Source organism: Mustela nivalis, assembly GCF_964662115.1.
Source record: "Mustela nivalis genome assembly, chromosome: 13".
Classification (NCBI taxonomy): domain Eukaryota; kingdom Metazoa; phylum Chordata; class Mammalia; order Carnivora; family Mustelidae; genus Mustela; species Mustela nivalis.
The window spans coordinates 13,453,339-13,460,672 of NC_139032.1; the positions used below are offsets into that span (position 1 = coordinate 13,453,339).

Consider the following 7,334-nt stretch of genomic DNA (forward strand, 5'->3'; position numbering starts at 1 on the left):
AAAAGAAAATGTTCTCTACAAATATTCATACAGACCTGTTTTTGCTGCTATCAAGACTGGAACACATTTGTATCTCCTAAGGCAAAGAGATCACAAGTAGGCAGAGACAGGCAGAGAGAGAGGAAGGGAAGCAGGCTCCTTGCTGAGCAGAGAGCCCGATGTGGGGCTCCATCTGAGGACCCTGGGATCACCACCTGAGCCGAAGGCAGAGGCTTTAACCCACTGAGTCACCCAGGTGCCCCAAGGAAGCAGATGGGAAGGAAGCTTTATTTATTTATTTTTGTAAAGATTTTATTTATTTATTTGTCAGAGAGAGAGCGAGCGAGAGCGAGCACAGGCAGACAGAGTGGAAGGCAGAGTCAGAGGGAGAAGCAGGCTCCCTGCGGAGCAAGGAGCCTGATGTGGGACTCAATCCCAGGACGCTGGGATCATGACCTGAGCCGAAGGCAGCTGCTTAACCAACTGAGCCACCCAGGCGCCCCTGGGAAGGAAGCTTTATTGAGCAATTGCTATGTGCCTAGAACTAGATTGAGCAGTTCCTGAACAACCTCGTGAGCCATCGATTGTTTCAGAACTTCACCAAGTCATTCCTGGATTTATCCCACAGTGATCCTGTGCTTATTTGGATTTTTCTCCATGATGAGACCCTCAGAACCCTTTTTTATACCGTATTTATCTGGACCAGATAAAAACCTGACCAGTTCAGAGATCACAAATGAGATCATCCCAATTTGGACATACTCTTACCTGGTGCTGCTGCTCCCCGTTTTTGTCCTGACTGACTACGTCCGCTACAAGCCAGTCATCATCCTGCAAGGAGTCAGCTTCATCATCACGTGGTTGCTGCTCTTGTTCGGCCAGGGAGTGAAGGCCATGCAGGTGGTGGAGTTCTTCTATGGGATGGTCACCGCTACCGAGGTAGCGTACTATGCCTACATTTACAGCGTGGTCAGCCCCGAGCACTACCAGAAAGTGAGTGGCTACTGCAGGAGCATCACACTGGTGGCCTACACAGTGGCCTCGGTGCTGGCCCAGCTTCTGGTGTCCCTGGCCAGCCTCTCATACTTTTACCTCAACGTCATATCCTTGGCTTCCATCTCTGTGGCCTTCGTTTTGTCCCTTTTCCTGCCAGTGCCCAAGAAGAGCATGTTTTTCCATGCAAAATCCAGCAAAGAACTACGGAAGCAACGGAACAAAAATGAGGCATCAGATGCACCTTACAAAATTAACACACCAAGTGGTGAAGAGAATCCCACTTCAGAAATACCCACCATTTCAGGGAACCTGGATGGTGGTCCTTTGAGCAGCCCGATGCTGCAAAATGTAGCGTTGAATGTTTTTTGTGCAGTGGTTCCAAGATCTGAAGGAGTGCTACTCTTCCAAGCGACTATTTTACTGGTCCCTATGGTGGGTCTTCTCCACAGCAGGTTTTAACCAAGTTTTGAACTATGTTCAAATCCTGTGGGATTACAAGTCACCATCCCAGAGTTCTTTTGTCTATAATGGGGCAGTAGAAGCTCTTGCAACCTTTGGAGGGGCCGTGGCTGCCTTTGCAATGGGCTACGTGAAAGTCAAGTGGGATCTTCTGGGGGACCTCACTCTAGCCATCTTCTCCATCATTAGCGCAGGCTCTCTGTTTCTCATGCATTACACGACTGACATCTGGACATGCTACGCTGGCTATCTGATATTCAAGTCCAGCTATATGCTGCTTATAACCATAGCAGTATTTCAGATCGCAGTTGATCTGAGTGTGGAACTCTATGCCCTGGTATTTGGAATGAACACCTTCATGGCACTCGTAATTCAGACCATTATGGCAGTGATTGTTGTAGATCAGAAAGGACTCAACCTGCCAGTCAGCATTCAGTTTTTAGTTTATGGGAGTTATTTTGCAGTTATTGCTGCCATTTTTCTAATGAGAAGCACATATATCATCTACTCAACCAAATGTCAAAAGCAAGCACAGAGCTCTCCAGCTAGTCAGAATCCAGATGAGCTCCACCCAGAGGGACCAAGGAATGTCATTACAGGAACAAAGCTCTGACCTTACGGCAGCCACTGGATCCACTGAACAAGGACCTTCTTGGTCACAAAGTCATTGAGCACCATAAACTGACACACTTCCAAAGCCTAGATTTCAATGAACCTTTTCAAAACCACAAAAAAATCTTAGTTTTAGACCAGATACTACGTGCCCAGCTGGATGCAGTTGACAAGACCCATCACCTCAGTCAAATGGCTGACGTTGGGTACTCCAACGAGTAGCAAGGATTGGGAAATTCTGGTTTTGGTTACTCCCTAGGACATATCAACGGCATGGAAACAAACCACGAGAAAACTTCACTCAGCCTGCAGTTGATGTTCCCCATTCGTAAGCAGAAATACTAACTGGACTGACCCCTTTGCTTGTTTTAGATATTTTATCTTACCAAAACAGGCAAGAGGTGAACATTTTTTTTTTTAATCATATAACTATTTGCCTCCTTCTTTCATTAAGTGTATTTCTATATTACTTGCAGTTCTCTGTGAGAATTTCAAGGTCTGGTCCCATTTCCCTGGACCTTTCTTCAATCCTGACAACATGGTATTATTCACAAGCTATTATTTGATTATATCACCTATTTAATTCTGTCATGATTACTTTTTACTTTGTGTTCTGCTGAGCTTTGTTGTTGAAACGTGACCTCAGGAATAGCCCCAGACATTCCTCTGTGCCCAGAGAATGACATTCAAGTCAATTGCTGGGGGCCCTGGGGTGGTAGTGAGTTTTCTCCCACTATGACCCTAGATGGGTGTTTCAATGCCGTGTCGGTGTGATCTCTAAAATAGAAAAACTTAAGTAGAAATTTCCAGAGTTTCTAAAATTATTTGTAAGTAAGAAAACACTGATGAGGGGGAACACCTACTTTTTAAATGGCAGATTGTGCTACATAAAATAAGGTGTGTAAAAATATTAAAGAGCCTTTCTAAATTTTTGATGAATTGTGCTGAGAATCGCCTGTGCTTGTGTCCTTTGAAACTTCAAAAGAGGACACATGGAACAGTCTGCCATGGAAATAAAGAATGCTGATTCAAGAAAAAAAAAAAATAAATAAAAATAAATAAATAAATAAAATCTGACGGTAAAAATAGGAAGACAAAATCGCCCATCATTCCACCATTCGAAGACCACCAACTGTTCCTGTTTGGGCATATTTCCTTCCAGTCTATTTTTATGCATCATTTTTAGCTCTGCACATTTAAAACAGCTGCGATTATCTATGCATATTTTATTTCGTTTTTGTCACTTAATATGACAACATAACACGATGATGTCTTTAATAACATGGCAAATTCTCTATCATTTTTGCAGGCTAAACAATGGTCTCCTAGGTAGAGCAACTCAGTTTAACAAACATTATTGAGCACGTAATTATGTCCCAGGCCCTACGCTAGTCCCTGGGAATGCTGTTTTCTTCAAGGAACTAGTAGTCTGCTTAGGGCCAGTAAGATACATAGATAACTGGATAGTTGTAATAATTGCTCACACCACCTAACACCACACTTCAGGCCCTATTCACATGAATGAACTCACTGGATGTTCACAGCAACCTTATGTGTAGGGATGATTTCGGTGATCTCCGCTCTTTTGACAGATCCCGAGGCTGAGGCGTATCTTGCTAACAAGATGGCGCTTCCAGATGGGGTAGGTGAAGGTTGCTTGAAGATGTCCACCTCCTGACCCCCAGAATTTGTGACTGTTACTCTATATGGAAATTACCTGTAGGGTAAAATAGTGAAATGTAATGTTACCTTAATTGTGAAAGGGACTTCCCCGCTGTGATTAAGTTAAGGATTTTGAGAGGGGAAGATCATCCTGGATTATCTGGGTGGGTCGGATGTCCTCACAAGGGTCTTCATAAGAGGGTGACTGACAATATCAGAGTCAGAGGAGATGTAACAATGAAACCAGAGGTGGTAGTGTGTGTGTGTGTGTGTGTGTGTGTGTGTGTGAGAGAGAGAGAGAGAGAGAAGGGGGGATGGAGGGAGAGAGACAGACTGGAAGAGGCTACACCACCGATCCTGAAGATGAGGAAGGGGCCATGAACCAAGGAATGCAGGAGGCTTGCAGAAGCTGGAAAGGCAAGGAAATAGATTCTTTCCTGGAACCTTCAGAAGGAACACAGCCCTGCAGACACCTTGATTTTAGGACTTTTGACTTCTGCAGCTGTATGATAGAAAAATTTGTGTTGTTTTAAGCCGCCGAATCTGTGATAATATGTTACAGCAGCTGTAGGAAACCCACATTCTAGGATTCAAACCCAAGCAGCTGGACTCCAGGGCTGTTATTCTTAACTATGGTCGTATGTGCTAGGCGAGCTAGTTAATATGCCCAGCATAGAGAAAGACACTCAGCAGAGCGTTAGGGAAGGACAGGAGGATGACAACCTGACTCTTTAAAACTGAGCATGAATGTGAAGACAGGGAAGGCTGAGAAATTGAACTGACGTAGGAAGATATCTGTGATATCCTAAGTGAAAACAATTCTAATGCTATGTGTAATAATTTTCCCTTTTCTGTTTAAAAATATATAGGCGCATATATTTATAATCATATGCACCAATGATACAGTCCCATGGTTCTCTCTGGGGAGTGCATTTGTGGGTAAATATAAGAGGAGATTTTCACCTTTTGCTTACATATCTTCATATTATTTGAAAATGTCACCAGACGTGTATTTTGGGTTATTTATTTATTTATTTATTTAAAATAAAGTGTATATAATGTACCCTTTTTTTTTTAAGTTGGAGAGAATAATATGCTTCAGTGGGATATAAATCTTTGTGCATAAAACTTTGTGCTTTTCTAGGATAATTTCCTTAGTATAGAAGATTTTTGGAGGTAGAGTTGCTGAATCAGTGGGTAGAGACATTTGGAAAATATGTGTATTAAAAAATAATGGAAATGGTATTGGACCAGTCAGTGAGCCAAAATGAAACATAGGAGAGGAGAGCGGATATTTAACCTGGTGAGCAGAAGGTATGATGGTTTTCTACTCCTATGTGCAGGCTGATACATTGTATACTAGTTCCCTAGGGCTGCCATAGCAAAATACCAGACTAGGTGGCTGAAACAGCAAAAATTTATGTTCTCATAATTCTAGAAGCAAGATGTACAAGATCAAGGTGTCAGCATGGTTGGTTCTTCTCGCGACTATGCTCCTTGACTTGTAGATGCCCTTCTTCCTGTGTCTTCCTAGGGTGCTTATTTCTCTGTGTGTCTGTGTCCTAATTTCCTCTTCATTCTAAGGACATCAGACAGCTTGGATTAGGACCCACCCTAATGACCACATTTTAACCCAATTACCTTTTTAAAGACCTCTTTAAAGACTTTATCTTCAAGAATGATACCTTACTCTGAGAGTACCTGGGTGGCTTAGTTGGCTAAGCAACTGCCTTTAGCTCAGGTCATGATCCCGGAGTCCTGGGATCCAATCCCGAATTGGGCTCCCAGCACCATGGGGAGTCTGCTTCTCCCTCTGACCTTCTCCCCTTTCATGCTCTCTCTCTCTCTCAAATAAATAAATAAAAGCTTTTAAAAAAAAAAGAATGATACTATATTCTGAGATACAGGAAATTAAGACTTCAATTACTTGAATGGGGGGGACACGACATAATTAAGTCCATAACATGTGGGAAAGAAAGTTCTAGAAGACTGCAACCCCAATGCATAGAATTTCTGTTCAGCATGAGAAGGATTGGTTTGTAATATCTTAACATTTTCCATAATGGAATAGAGCTAAAGAATGAACACCATGGTTATGCTGGTTTTAGGCTCATTTTTTTCCCCAGCGCTGTCTCAGTGCCTGTCCTGGTCAGCTGGGCTGATTGCGAACTGATTAGATTCTTCTCTGACTTTTTCTCTTTGGAAACTGAATCTGCTCTAACAACTGCATGACGTTTTCTGCGTACCACTGTGGTTCCACTTTGCCCTTGCAATCTATCTCCAAAGACAGCATGAGAAGGCGGAGAATAAATCATGAATAGGAAGAGAGTTTGGCTCCCCCCCCCCAACAAAATGTCACTGCAGCTTCTATGTGCCCTTTGTCTGTCTTTGATTCAGATCATAAATATCTCCTCTTGGAGTGAGAAAGGAGGATGAGGGCGGGATCCTGAGCTTTTTCATGAGGTTAGAGTACATCACTAGTAAAAAGAGGTTTGTAAGAGTCTAGATCTGAAGGTAGAAACCATTTCAGTAAAAAGCCCAATAGAAAACATTTTAGCATTGCAGGCCATAGGATTTGCTCTTATGAATACTCAACTCTGTCGTGTAGCACCAAAGCAGCCACAGAAAAACATTATTTAAAAAAAAAAAAAAAAAGGATCTTTATAAAAAATAAAAAATTTAAAAAAAAAAAAGGATTGTCATGTTCTAATAAACTTTATTTATAAAATAAACAGTGAGCCAGTTTTAATCTATGGGTTGCAGTTTACTAGGCTGAACAAAAAGTGTGTAGTGAGCCCAGACTGATTGACTATAAATTGTAAACATTTATTTCTTGATTTATTTAATAAATTACATATTTCTGGGGCACCTGGGTGGCTCAGTGGGTTAAGCAGCTGCCTTCAGCACAGGTCATCCCAAGGGTCCTGGCATCGAGCCCGCATGGGGCTCTCTGCTCAGTGGAGAGCCTGCTTCTCCCTCTCCCTGTCGTTCTGCCTACTTGTGCTCTCTCTCTCTCTCTCTCTCTCTGTCAAATAAATAAATAAATAAATCTTTTTAAAAAGTACATACTTCTGAGTATGAAGCATAGTCTGATCTTTGCTCAACACACTTTGTTCATTTTTTTAAAAAGATTTTATTTATTCATTAGATCACAAGCAGGCAGAGAGGCAGGCAGAGAGCCTGATGTGGGGCTTGATCCCAGGACCCTGAGATCAGGACCCTTCGACCCTGAGTCGAAGGCAGAGGCTTAACCCACTGAGACACCCAGACACCCCCACTTTGTTCAATTTTATTATAAAGCAGAAAGCTTTGAAAATCCGTTTAATAATAGCATATTTCTGAACCTGAAATATAATTTTCTTTAAAGATTTTATTTATTTATTTATTTGAGAGAAAGAGAAAGCACTCTCAAGGAGAAGCAGATTCCCCACCTGAGCTCAATCCCAGGACCCTGGGATCGTGGCTTGAGCTGAAGGCAGATCTTTGCCTGACTGAACTACCCAGGTGCCCTGAAATTTAATTTAAAAAATTTTTAATTAAAAAAAAATTTTTTGGGCCACATAATGCTTATGTTAAACCTGACACAATCACCATGCTATACTTACAAAGCAAGGAGCAGAGATAAA

General features: G+C 42.1%; 1 pseudogene across 1 annotated transcript; it reads left to right on the forward strand.

Moving 5' to 3' along the window:
- The first annotated feature begins 321 nt into the window (after positions 1 to 321).
- Positions 322 to 2,985, forward strand: LOC309846929 (thiamine transporter 2 pseudogene; annotated as a pseudogene). Its single transcript has one exon. The product of its transcript is annotated as a thiamine transporter 2 pseudogene (transcript).
- Positions 2,986 to 7,334: the final 4,349 nt, after the last annotated feature.